This window comes from Dromaius novaehollandiae, chromosome 15 (assembly GCF_036370855.1).
Source record: "Dromaius novaehollandiae isolate bDroNov1 chromosome 15, bDroNov1.hap1, whole genome shotgun sequence".
Taxonomy (NCBI): domain Eukaryota; kingdom Metazoa; phylum Chordata; class Aves; order Casuariiformes; family Dromaiidae; genus Dromaius; species Dromaius novaehollandiae.
The window spans coordinates 20,475,984-20,490,208 of record NC_088112.1 but is presented as its reverse complement, the minus strand read 5'-3'; the positions used below and the strand labels follow the sequence as shown (position 1 = coordinate 20,490,208).

Sequence of the window (14,225 nt, the reverse complement as noted above, 5' to 3'; positions counted from 1 at the left end):
TATATAACTTGCTGCTATCTTTTTACTTTCTTTTTGTCCCACTCCATTTTGAAACAATGCTTTAGGAACTCCTATGCTGATAAAGTTAACATTTTTAGGTTTTAATACTTGTTTTTTCCTCACATTATTGCCTTTGCTTTCAGCTCTAGAAGAGCTCAATAGCATTCATTCAATGCAAATTCATTCCACTATAGACCATGGTCTTAGTAAACCAGAATCACCTGGATCATTTTGGAAACAAAACTTTATTTGATTACCCGTTTTGTATTTGAACTACTGGGCAACAGAAAGTTCTCAGAAGTACCTAAATAACTCAGACTAAAGCCCCACTTTCAAACAAAATGTTTCAAAACAGTTTTAAAGTACTTGGGTGAATTGTGGTCATCTTCATTGGGAGATACCTATCATTGTGATTATCTTCATCTGGAGATACCTGTCAGTGCTCACAGACACTAAACATTCAGAAAAAAAGAAAATGGTGTGCAACATACCTAAACCTTATATCTTAAATTCCATTAAAAACTATTTATCTAAGGCCCAGAGAAAGAGGAATGGCTGATGAACCGAGGAAATTATGAAAGTCATAGTATTCACCAAATTGCAGAGAACAAAGATGGTTCCCCTCACTGAAGGGTCAGTTTTAAACATCTGTGAATTGCCCTCTCTGTTTAAGCCACTTTTGCACATTAATTCTGTTATATAGCCTCGACAGCACCAGCAGCAAACATCCCAAAACCAGAAAGATGCACACACAAAGAAGTACAGCTGTGAAATAATTTGATTATTTTAACTTTCTTCCAGGGAAATTGCCACACTTCTGGTTGTTGCAGACATAAAAACATCCCCTCGCGCACAGATCTTTTTTGCCACAAAAGCAAGATCAACCCTTACTTGCTTACAGCATCCTGCAGGTGTTACTTTAACACTGCCATAAAGACATTCTTGCCTAATTAGCGGAACACAAACAGGCACCACCAGCCGCCTACATACGCAGGCCTAAACTGCTCACAAATAGATCCCCGATAAAAAATCTTTTGCAGTCAGTAGCTCATTTAAAGTTTTGTCTCAAAAGAAGCCTATCAAAGCTAAGTCAAATTTCGCACCGGAACAAGTGGAAGGAAGGTGCTGGCTCCAACAGCTGTCTTCCAGGTTAATTTTCTCATTTGTCAGCTAGTGCCACCAAAAATCTCTTTGTAACTGGGGTATTAAAACACCTCCTAGTCTAACTACATGAAGAGACCAAGAGATACAACATGGACACCTGTAACCAGCCCCACTGGATATGACACAAACATAACAAGAGAAAATTAAGTAATGTGTCACTTATCTTCAGAAAAAGGCATTTCCTTTCTCTTGAGCTTCTTTAGGACTTACAGTCAGCATGAACGGCTGTAGTCTTAAACCTGAAGTTTATTCACATAGAAGAAATCTCATAAAATTAAGGAAGGGAAATAACTCAAACATTAGAAAGCATCTCAAGGGAAACCAACACATAAAAACCCTAAGGGGAGAGAGGAGAAATTTTTTACTGACAGGATTCATATTAGAGAGCTTTCAAGCCTATTATTTTAGCTGAACTCCCTTTGCTAAGGCAGATAGAGGAAAAAGCTCAGTAGAGATGGATGCTCTGACAGAGCTACAGATGAGTTACAACAGGTCATAAAATACACCCTGTTTCCTAGTAATAGATTGTCTTTACTTGTACCCAAAAAACACTCAGAGGCACAGCATGGAAAGCAATACTGGGGTGGGGTGGGAGAGCCCTGACTGCTTCCCTCTGAATTTCATTTTCCAAATCATAAATATCATTCAAAAGGAATAATATTTTTATCTGAATCAGGCGGAATAATTCACGCAGGAGTAAATTTGTCACCAGAAGACCTCATCAGGAGATTTCAAGCACAGTAACATCTTACTGAAAAGAGACACCTTAATGACACAGTAGCGTATGCACAAGACACTGTATATCCTAGATGTCCTTGAGAGGGAAAAGAATCTGTAACAGGGAGGAATGAGCTGTTTCTTTCAGATAAAAGAAATGCTGGGTTTCAGACAATACCTTAGCTCAAAATTTTTCTGGGATTCGAAAAAAATGGCCATCTCAAAACGGGGTTGTTACTGAGTTATAGCATAAGCTGTCTGAATGAAAGTTGTGGTCTCCAGCATACATTTATATATACACAGACAGGAATAACTATACAGGTATTGGATAGTCCCCCAAATGGGGCAAACTTGGTACCAAGTGATGGAAAAGGATACTCAGAGGGAGAAAAGCCACCTTCTCCACTTCAAATTCAAAGTAGAATAGAGTAAGATTATATGTTAAAGAAATGCATGCGTATACATACATATATGTGCGCATTTTCTGAAAAAGCTCCACCACGTTTCTGGTAAGACAGGAGCATCTGATAAGCATCACTCCGGCACTTCATTGCTCTCGTCTTCCCCCCGCTGCCTCCCTGAGCTGCTGCAGCTTCGCCTGAGCCACCGTGGGTGACACCCTGCATCCCCACGCTCTCCGCTGCACTCCGGGGGCTCGGCCTGGATGAGGTTTTCCGGGATCGTGTCTCTCACCAGCCCCGTGTCAGTTCGGTCGGGAGGACTGCAGGGCACTGAGGACCCGGCTAGGCTTCCTCACGGTGACTGGTTCACAGGGCAGAGTACTTGAAACACAGCTTGCACAAGGGAGTCCACCCAGACTCTGCCTGTCCCATTTAGTAGAATTTGCAAAAGTTTCGTTTTGCTCTTAATATTTGCATAGGAAATTCCAGACCAGTCCTTGAAAACACTCTCCTTAAGAGAACAGTATGATAATAATAATACTTTTTAAAGTTTAAGTGACTGGCTCAGATCTGTTATTACTGTATCAGGAACCTTCAGCTTGGAAATACGTGCAAATATTCACCCAGTGAGCAGATTTTGAACATAGATGTTGACTGAAGATCAATGATCAGTTTATTAGCTATGAGAGTAGTTAACAATATAGTGTCTCTAGCTCATGTATTTACTCAAAATATATTCTAATTCCACTGTAAATACAGGGAAACATAACCACATATAGACTTTTCTAAAATGCATACACTCATCCTTTTGGTTGTTAGAGAAGTTTTCATTACAGATACTACCAGAACTGGGCCCAGCTGCATGTTTCTGCCTTTGCAAGCACTCCCCGCGAGGCAACGCGGCCGGGGCCGTCTCTCCCCAAGGTCTTGCAGCACCGCCGGGAACCGGCGGCCCCAGGAAAGCGTCGCACTACCGGGTCCCTTCCGTCGTTTTGCCTTCTGGATTTCCTACCTGCTGTGCCGTGGGCAGCCTGTCTGACAAACCACCCTCGCACCTGAAACATCGGGGCTCAAGTGCCCACTAGAGGTAGCTGAGAGTCCTTATTTCCCACTAGCAACTAAATGAACCTCCAGCTCGTTGCTCACAACTCACAATTAAACAGACGCGCAAGGTAGTAACTTCAGATTAACCTCATGTACAAACTTACTGCCTTCTCTTTCTGCTAACATATAGAAACCGATACTCCGAAGTACTTATGTTGAGATTCACTTATTCTTTGTAGACAAATGTGCCAGAACTATTGATCCCAGGAGCAGCTGCGGCCTTCGGAGACTATTTCTCAATAGCACTCAGCATGAAGAATGAATAGGATCTCAAGCAACCACAAGCCTGAGATATCCAGTATGAACGCAGAGTCCATTTTTAAAGTGCATAGAAAAACGCACTGCCTTAAAAAAAAAAAAAAAAAAAAAAAAAAAAAAAAAAAAAAAAAAAAAGACATCCTTTTGCTTCAACCCTCTCAAAGAATCAATGGAAGTTTTGCCTCTGGAAACAGAGCTTGACCTTGATTTTCTAGTGTTTCAAGGGTTCCTTGAATCACCTAACTGACAACCAGACTCCTTTCCTTAAACAAGCCACCAGAATAGGAGAAATATTTTAAACACTGGAAGTTGATACAGTTCCACAATATACACTGGCAAATACTCTAGTTGAAGATGACACTACGTGTAGCCTGTTGAAAATACATTATTAGCACAGATTCATGCTCCAGCTGCAATAAAATGATGAAGGAAACTACATAACCAAAGGTGATTGTGTTTTCCTTCAGAGTGTATTGAAAGAAATAAACTCTGATAGAAAACATTGTATCTGAGATCACTTTAAAGCAGCTGCCACAGGATTTATTACTTATTTGCGTTAACAATGGAGTAACTTGGAAAAGAAGATCATGTCTCATTATCCCACTCCAGGTAAACCATTGGTATGATTCTCAGGGGGGTCTAATTTTGTGCACTCACGTAGAGTACTCAATCGTCTGATGTTATGCATGCTAATGCTTGATGGGACCTTGCAAAGCAGAGCATACCTGTCTGGTTTCTGCCCCTCCGTTAACTCATTAATTGCTACCACATTAACAGCTCTCTTCCTGCTTCTGCAGAATAACGCTTGTCTGAACACATAAATTATTCAGTAGCCTCTTAATGCAAAGATATACTGCCAGCCTTAATATCACACCAGATGATACATCTTGGATGTAGTACAGTGAAGCCTCCAAGGATCCCTGTTTTAACGTGTCCCCTGTCTGGTTCAATTTTATTTACCCACTAGTTTAAACCTCTCTGCCCTCATCGAATTGGTTTTGCTAATACTTAAGGATGTCATGCAAGAAAGCCTCAAGGCACACAGCAGTCTTAAGTAAAGACCTATTTTTGATCTGGATATTTATACTGCAAGTGCTTGAGTAATGGTCACACTTGTATGCATCCTAACCAGACATCGGCAGCATTAAGCTCTACATAAACTCACCGACACTGACCTGGTCCATCTGCTTTCCTACTTCTGCCACCTCCTTGGCCTATCTGGATCACCTAGGACTAGCATTAGTTTACATCTCCTAACCTCATCTTCCACTGATATGTAGGCTAACATGGCGAAGAGTCTAGTTACATTCACTTCCTCTCTCAGTTATTGTTTTCTCCATGCTACTGTCATTGCTTGGAAGCCTTACTTTTATCTCAAACACAGGGTAACAGTGGTCTGGGAACAAACCTTGATAGAAACTCACTTTAATGAATAGCCAAAGAGATAATAAGGAAACTCTGGATAAATGGATCGGACTACACTCTGAATTTAAGTTATTAAGTATTGCTAGGGTGAGGTCAGTATCCCAATTTGGCTTGCTTCTGCTAAGAGTGAAACACATTGCCCAAGGACCAACTATGCATTTACATGTGGCTTCAACTGGAGTCTGACAGAAGCACCTCTGAGCAAAGCGCAGCTCAAGCGCACATGTGTGACGGTTTACAGCATCAGACCTTCTGCTTGCAATAGCCTGGAGGTGATGGTAGTGCCACATAGAGGAGTTTCGGCCATTTCATTACGCCCACAGGCTTTATAGCCAATTGAGAACCGATAGCCATGGTCAACCAAACAGTCCCTTGCCTATGTAAGATCTTGGGACCACCACAGCCACACAGAAAAAAAATGAACTTCCTGATCCCCACTGTAAATCAATGGAAGTAGAAGGCCTTCTTTCCATCCACGCTTTTGAAAATTCTCCTCTTGGTTCTCCAGTCTCATTTAGGAGTGTGACCAAAACGCCCAGGAAACTTCATCAAAATTATCTGCCTCAAGGTCTGAAATAATAAAACTGATGTCCTTGGGCTCAAACATGGGTTTCCAAACACCAAACATTCAGATTTCGAAGCAAGCAAAAGAAAAGGAGAGAAAAAAGAAAAAAACTTCTGAAGCATGGAAATTGCTAACCTATCCCTTCCAAAAGTTCTCTTCAGAAATTCACATTCTTCCTCCCAGCAATTACCTAATTCTTCTGTATTTCACCTACAGTTTATCAGAGAAAACTAATGACATATTTTGCATCTCTTGCTTATTCATAGGATTACCTACTTGTCACTAGCATGATATCTGACTTATTTCAAAACAGAGCTTATACCACTAAGCCACTCCCCAACAGCACTGTATATCCAAAACAACCATCTCTCCCTTGCCAAATCCTTACTAGCAAAATGGGCTAGGAGCAATGGTGCTGTCCTTAGCACGAATGGAGCTTCTCAGGTTCCTCCTGTCCATGACTGCAGCAGGAACGCTTGTCACGCGGCAGCCCACAGTATTCACATCTGCCAGGTAAAGTTTTCTTTATAACAAAGAAAGGACAACTTCTTTTAGAAATCCCTTTCATAGTAACGTCTTCATTTTCAGCCTCTTTATACACTGGCCTTTACTATTTGGAACTCAGTATATCTAAGAGCAGACAGGCATTTTATTGAGAACAAAAAGATGCAATCAAGGCTCACTCAGAAGACCTGTCTATTCTGAATCACCACACCTGAAGTTAAGGATTGCCACCTGTGTGTGGCTTCAGGTTCATTGCTTTTGCTTCAGAACCCACATTTATTTCCTTATCTAATCTCCTTTAATTCCCCTGAACCCAGGGAACAGCACTTTGTATTGTAGCATTGGCTATGAGCCCACAACAACAAGATCTATTAGGTTTCTTCATTTCCTGGACATCATTTTTCTTTAGTGCTTTTTGTTAGATGAACTCTTTGTTTTTGTGTCAGATTGTTCCCAAACGCAATGCTTCTCTGTTCGGACAAGACAAGTGACCCACCTTCAGTAACCTAGGAAAATCCCGACTGATTGGTTTTGCAAATATTTCGAAGGACAACAAAGAGCAAAAACACATTGAACTCCTTGAGCTTACTACTTAAGCACTGCCAAACTGATAACCAAAATAGCTGACAGAGCAGTAAATATGGATGCTGTGAACCCTATTTTGATTTCCATTAAGTCAAGATCTAACTAGGCAACATGAAGTGGGAGCATTAACTAAAACTGGCTTTGGTAGATGGCATCCCAGGTTGCTGGGACGCCCGGAGCAGAGCTGGGGAGTCCTCATCAGCCCCCCACGAGAAAGGCCGATCACCAGCCCTGCCACAGCCAAGAAATCTTGCAGAGCAGCTTCTCTCCCTTGAAGAGGTAGGTATTCTGCTGATGATCCAGATGGGCTTTAAATTCCCAAGAATGGCACAAAGGAGTCCCACCTGGGGCAGGCAGCTTGTCCAAAATAAAGATTATAGCCCAGCTAACAATTCCTAGCATTAAATAAGCCAAAACGCTCCCCATCAGTATGACTTTGCGTGGGCACCTACACATGAAGCCACTGCTAATTAGCAGAAGATGTATTCAAAGGCAAATACATTCATCCAAGCAGGGACAGGGTGATCCACTACACATCAGCAGAGACTCCTCCAGTCTTTAGAAGACCCAAACACAGGATCAGTATTTAATATGGGGGGGGGGGGAGAAGGGGACAACACTGCAGCCCAGGATCTACTGGGGGAGAACAGGAGACTGCAGTGCAGGTAGCTAAACAGGTCCAAAGGTCAGGTTACATGGCCTGAGGATAACACTGGATCCATATTGAAATCCATACAAAACAACCACTGACTGAGGCAACTGGCACCTACAGAAGGGTGAAGACAAGTGGGAGATGTTAAAAACAACTACTTCCAGTTTTCAGGTCTCCATAAACAGCAGAACCTCTATTAAAAGGTCCAGGCTAAACAGGATCTCCTGGAGAGGGTTCTCAATAGCAGCATTTGTAGGATTATATCAAGTTGCATTTAGGAAGCACTATTTGCTTAAACCAAAAGTAATTTCTTCTAATGAAACTTCAGTCTATGTAAAACAAAGATTTAAACATTCTGCCTACAAATCATATCGTGCAACAAAAATACATTTATCTTGCATAATGAAATTAAGAAAAAAATCTATTTCTATCTCCCACTGAGAAGTGATTTCATACCTCCCTTCCACATATGTCAAAAACTGTGAAAGGATGGAGATTTTTTTTATCCTGTGTATTATTAAACATAATAGTCAGCCACCTCTAGAACCCATCATTGATTGAGATAGATGAAGCTATTAAAAAAAAAGAAGAAAAAAAGAAGGAAAAAAAGCCTAATGAAGTCTCTTTGGTGCCTCTGAAACTCAGCAGTAGAGATAAATGAGAAACAATTTCTTGATATCCATTATTTTAAATTACAGATATCAGCCCTGATGCTGTTCTCAAGGTTTATTGAATTTTCATAGAATATCATCAACTTCTATATTCTACACATGTAATTGAAACCTGGGACCAAAGTGTTTTTTTCTTGTGTCAGGTTTAAAATGCAAAGCTAGCCTCTGCCACATCTGCACTTCACAAGCAGCTGATAGCTATCACGACTGATTTGATACCACAGCTAAACTACACTCTGTATATCAGCAGGGGCATCAAATGGGAGAGTTCACCTCTGCTCTTGTAGTTTATTTGCCAGCCTGAGTGTCTGGTAATGCTTGCAGTAGCTTTAGGTTTAGAACAACCTTCCCTCAGAGAATTAATTTCGATTTAGCCTAGCATTAGTTTATGTGGTATCACCAGTGTTCATGCATTAAGGGGCGAGGGGGGGATCACAAGTTAGGCCCTCAAAATGATGTTATTGGATTTTTGTTTGTTCTTTGCTTTGCGTTTTGCATGGTGATCTTCCTGCTCTTTTCATGAGCCCACATTTCTAGGCTTTTCTGCTCAGTCACAAGAGCTAGAAACACAAGTCTTAAAGCAAAAGCTGATGGACTCGATACTCCTGGCTGGCCAGACCCTGCCCAGGACCCTGCAGGTCTGTCCGTCTTCCAGCTGCTGCCGGCCGCCCCTGCCCCTCGGCAGCGGGAAGCTCCCCATCCCTCCAGCCATCCCTGCTCACCAGCACACCGAAAACTGGCCAAAGGAAGAGAGCCGCGAGCGAAGGTTGCTCAAAGTCACAGCCTTGCACCTTCCCTGCTTCAGGAGGGCATCCTGCCCCTTCCTTCCTCGGGGGCATCTCAAATTTAATGCAATAGGCTGCCATCAGGCAAATTAGACATGTAATTCAATATGTAATTCAAAACAGAGATCCTAATCCGATACAGGCAGAACCACGGAGGCATCCCAGGTCCCTTTTCCATGTAATTGCTGAGGCTTGCGTTAAAGAGCCAGCGTGCAGCACGCGACGCTGGAGTCTCTGCCTTGCACCCGGCTTCCTGGCACGGCCTAGGTTTGGAAGGACACAAGTAGTCAGAAATACCTTAGTATCTCACTGCCTCACCTTGCAAGTTCCCTGCTTCACCTCTGCAGGGGCAACCCATAACAGCTCCTTCGGTTGCCCTTGCTCTAAAAGCACCCTGTTATTCCCCCTCTATTTTAGATGCAGAGCAAGACCTTCAAGTATCTCAGCATTTGGGAGAAAGGTAACAGCACAGCAGGAGGATGCCTCTGAAAGTTTTAGTATTTGTTTTATTACATTAGCACAGGGGCAGTAGAGTTGCTACTGGCTAATTTAATAAATTATTTTGACACTTAACATTAACTAGAACATTAAAAGCGCCTGCAGCTGAGAAGCAGCATTCTGCTGTACCCTGCTGCAAGGCCGCATTGAAAAACAAAAAACCAAAGCAAAGAAACACTCTTTAGTCTATTTTGATTTGTCTTCCAGTGAGAGCTCTCCAGAATTGCATAACAAAACAATACTGCCTACACTTAGTGTTTTATCTATACACTGGAAGAGCATCTAAAACGCATTATTATAATCTCTAAAAATGTTGAATTTTTACTTCCCAGCATTTTATAAGAACTTCAGAAATAAGAACTTAATCGGTGCAAGGCTAAGGTTCATCACTCTGCAATAAGGAATCTTTTGGATCTAAAAGCCTTCTGTGTGGTACATGATAAGATATTGTTCCATTAAATGCATCCCATTTCTTAATAGTGCCCATTATTTTGCTAGATCTGAAATCTTTAAAGTGACAGTTGCAGTGATTCCCCCCCTCCAAATCCTTGAACACTCACGCTGGGTATCTCATTCTTGGGAGGCAGGGGGGGTTAGGGGAGGACTATCTGCTTGCATAACCTTCTCAAATTTTATCTTATTTCGAAATTAAGCCCTGGATAGATGTTTTAGTTCAAAGTGCCTTGCAAAAGGCATGTGCTTGGAACTGCTGGCAGCTGTTTCATTTTCTGTCTAATTGCATAGACCACTCACAGATTTCAAACGAGATAAGGCAAAGTAGCACCTTCCGGAGTAATTTCTATTACAATAGCTAACAGAAAGCCCACCACTACCACAGCAGTTTCCATTGTTTCCCCAGACGTGTAGGTCTGATGCTCAACACATACGTTATCGTAGCCGCATCGACTTCCAGCGTTGCAGGGACAGGCAGGACAGAGAAGCATGGCATTCGGCACATCCAGCCCAGGTGCACACAGCAATCTGGAGGGAGTTAGGGTTGCAATGGCAAAACCCCATCTCTAAGAGACTATGCTGGGAGGAACAGCGAGAATAAAACAACTTTGCTGGTTCACATCTAGGTATTTACTCAAGGCTCATACCTGGAAGGAACCTTGACATGGAAATGGCCAATAATGGATTTAAAATAGAGAAGTCTTCTTTCTAGGCAGATCTTCCACCTCCCTTTTTAGCAATGACATAGGTTATTCTCTTCCAATCCTGCCCTGTGTTTTGCTGAAAGCACTTGCTGAGTGCAGGCACTAAAACACAGTTTATCGCACTCAATTTTCTCCCTACGTCTGCTTCTTGGAAACGTTTCATAGAGCCAGCCATCCTACAACATACCCAGTTCTTCAGAACTAAGTCTCTTTATATCAAACCGCTCTCCAGTAGCCTAATCCTAAAGCACTTAGAGTAATCTTGAAAAGCAATGCGTGTATGTACATTAGGTGGTCTCCTGAATGCTTCATCAGTAGGAAAAAAAAAAACATTAAGTGTAAGCTGCAGGGCTGCTTTAATAAAATCGCTGTGGTAAAGTGCTTTTGTATAATGCAAACATTTTTATGTAAGGAAAAGGCAGGGTTTGTGTTAATCTGGCAGTTTTATGGTCACGGAAGAAAGCTAAATTGTCTGTGTTTCAGTAATAATCCTGTATCAGTGAACTGGTTAATGTATTAAAAAAAGAAATCAGTAAGCGGGAGTTTGTAAACTCATGCCTGACTAGGAGCCGACTTTTAAAGATGGATCTGCTGGAGATGCACGAGGGGGGAAGCGCTGCATCGCCCGAGCCTGGAGCCAAGCCACACGGAGCTCCGGGGGGACCCGCCAGCTTCACGCTGTGGCCACCTGCACTTATGAGCACTTTATCCAAAGACTTGCCTTTTTTTTTTTTCTTCCCCTTTCAGCTTTGAGTTATCACAGAACCATGTGATTTTTCCAAGTCCAGTGACCTAATCAGAAAGAATCAGCACCGCGCAGAGGTAACGTGCCTATGATATATGTTACCCGCAGGAGGAATTCGGTATTTCAGCAGACACTGAGCTGGCGACAAGGCAGCGGCACCATGAAAGCTGCTGGCGCAGAGCAGAGACCCCCCCAAACACCCACCTGTGCCGCTGCGGGAAAAGCGGCACGCGCGGGGCTTCGAGCCCCAGCACCTGCCTCCCCAGGGATATTCCCAGCTCACCGACCAGGCAGCCCAGTGCAAAAGGAAAAGACCATTAGCATACCATGGGGAAGGATGGGAAGACTCCTTATTTTTGGTGCAGTTTGGATATTCTTAAGCCTGCTTGTGGGGGAGGCAGTCAGCAGCCCCCGGGCTTCACGCAGGGGAGCAAAGGTGCTGCTGAAACATCCAGCGTCGATGAAAAGCTTCCTGTTGCTTCAGCGGGCTTTAATTAAGTACGCATGGCACTATGAGAAAAGAAAGAATTCAGCCTTGAGGATTTTAATGTTTAGCTAGATTAAAAAAAAGAAAAAGCTGTATTTTGAAGGAAGAACAGAAAAAGGAAGCAATGAAGTAGCAAATAATGATTAGTCTATTAAATATTATCAGATTATAAAATGTTAATCCTTGTCACAGAATCGCCAGAATCCCAGCTGCTTGAAGCTGGGTCATCAATAGAAGTTAATACAAATAGGTGTAAAACTCCAAAGTCAACCACCAAGTTTTATTCCTGGAATATTTAGAACTAAATAATTAGAAGGGAGATACAACATAGAGCAAATGGAGAAGGCTCTCTAAATATCCATCCCCATTAGGAAATTTTATATTTGCATCCCAGAAGCAAACTGAATCATGCCATGTCCTTAGCTGGTAGAGCGTGATGTTGCCTCCTTGATTTCTCTGAGGTACAGCAGCTTAAGGACTCTGGACCCTTTGGCATAATCCTATCATTTAAGCTTAGTAAATCGAAATAAATTCCACCGATTTCTGTGGCATCACTGATCTGCCTTTGGGTAAGCTAAAGGAAAGTCAGGAACTCTTTTTCAGAGGGTTTATCGCTAACTCGTAATAAGTCATCTCCAGCGCAGAAAGTTTAAATACAATCCAGAGAAGCCGGGAAATCCTGCCCTTCTCGCGCTCCCCGATTCTGCCTTCCCAGGTCACCGGGCACCGGCACACCCAACCTTGGTCTCCAGCCAATGCTTCAGCCCTTCTCCCATGAAGCTACGTCTCCACTGCTACTGGTGGACTGCTAGTTTCTTCCCCAGAAGACAGCCTCCCAAGAAACTCAAATTTTGTCTTTTTTTCCTGGATCTGTGTTTCCCTAGATCTTTACCCATGATGTATCGCTGCTAATCAAGCCGCTGCCTGCCTCCTATGGCTCTTCCGAGAAGTTATTACCCTGGCCATTCATCACAGAGCCGAGTTAATTCAGGCAATCTTCCTGATCCATGGCCTTGCACACTCAATTGCGATATTTCATGGGATATGATATTTCTCTATAATAATAGTTTCACCCTTTGAAGATTCAGATAAAGGACACCAAGACATTTTCAGTAATTAGTGCTATAGTAAGATTCAACATCTCTTTGCGGGAGCCTGGAAGAGAAGCGCTACTCCAGCGATATAATCTTTGACACGCCGTGATTGAAGGAGCACGCAGAGTGGAAATAAATCAGAACTTCTATTTGGGTCCTTTTTTTCTTTTCCCCAAATGTTTTGAACCTTAGCTATAAACACGTTGACTGTTTTGTTTTCCAGAAATATTGCCTGTGATGAAGGCAGGGCCCAGAAGCCCATACTGGAATCTAATTCCACTCTCTGCGCGGGCTGGGGAAGGTCAGCTAACCTCACACATCCTTTGATTCCTCCATGGGGAGGAGGGGGGAGCAGGGAGCCAGAGCAGCTTTCTTCTCACCAACAAGAAAAAAAGCAGAACTTGGGCTCTGTCAGTGCTCAAATCTTTCTAAAGCAACCCAAACATTGTATGGTTTTTCAGAAGGTAAGTTCTGTGCTCTAGTCTAAGTTTTGATTTAAAATGCATCCTAAACTCTTGCACATTTAGGGAAATATGCAACTAATATTCAAATGCACTTTAAAGACATTAACAGAAGAAAGTGTAGGCTCCTTGATCTGTCTAGGGAAAGGAACAGTCTCCAAATCCATGCAAAACAGTGCAAAGTTTTCACTGATAACAGTAACGCAGAACCAGGGTTAAGACTCATGGAAACTTGAGCAATGCCTCAAAACTGTGTTCTGGAAAAAACACTGAGTCAGATTTTCAAGAGCAGGTAAATGACATAGGAGTACAAGTTGCAGCCTTTGGATGAACACATACTTATTTATTTTGAAGAAAACAGACCAGATTTAGCAAGAGCCAAGAAACATCTGAATTTCTGGAAGCTGTATGCCAAGATGACCAGACTGATGGGATACGTTCAGCAAGAGTGTCAGGAAGACACTCACTACTCTGACCTAACACTTCTGAGCTTAAACACACATTGTAGACTATGGAAAATGAAGTAGTTGCACAGTCATTCTGAAAATAATACACTGGGACATTTAAAAAGGTCATATTTGGACAAAAACTCAGTTAACCGTGGTAATAGACAAAGGAGTGGAAGAACTGGGAAGAATCAGAGATAAGTTATGTGACCATTTATGCAGTTTACTGCCCTCTGTCCCCCACAACATTGCCTGCTTTCTCAAATATCAGTTTGCTTCTGCAGGACTAGAGGAAAAGAGAGGCCACTGAAAACAGATTTATATCTAAGCCAGCAGACAAAACCGGTTTGCTGGCACACGCTGGAACTGCAGGAGCCTTCCCCGGCTCTGCTGTTTGCACACCCTTGCTCTATTAAAAGAATGATGCTGATAGAGACGACGCAGGAAATTGCCTAAGAATTCCCAGAAAAAAAGCATTACTTTTGTAAATTACCGCAGGACACAGT

General features: G+C 42.5%; 1 protein-coding gene across 1 annotated transcript in view; it reads right to left on the bottom strand.

The window, feature by feature from the left end:
* The window catches only part of FSTL4 (follistatin like 4), a 433,157-nt gene that overhangs the window by 393,513 nt on the left and 25,419 nt on the right, over positions 1-14,225 (bottom strand). The gene's annotated exons all lie outside the window — the stretch shown is intronic.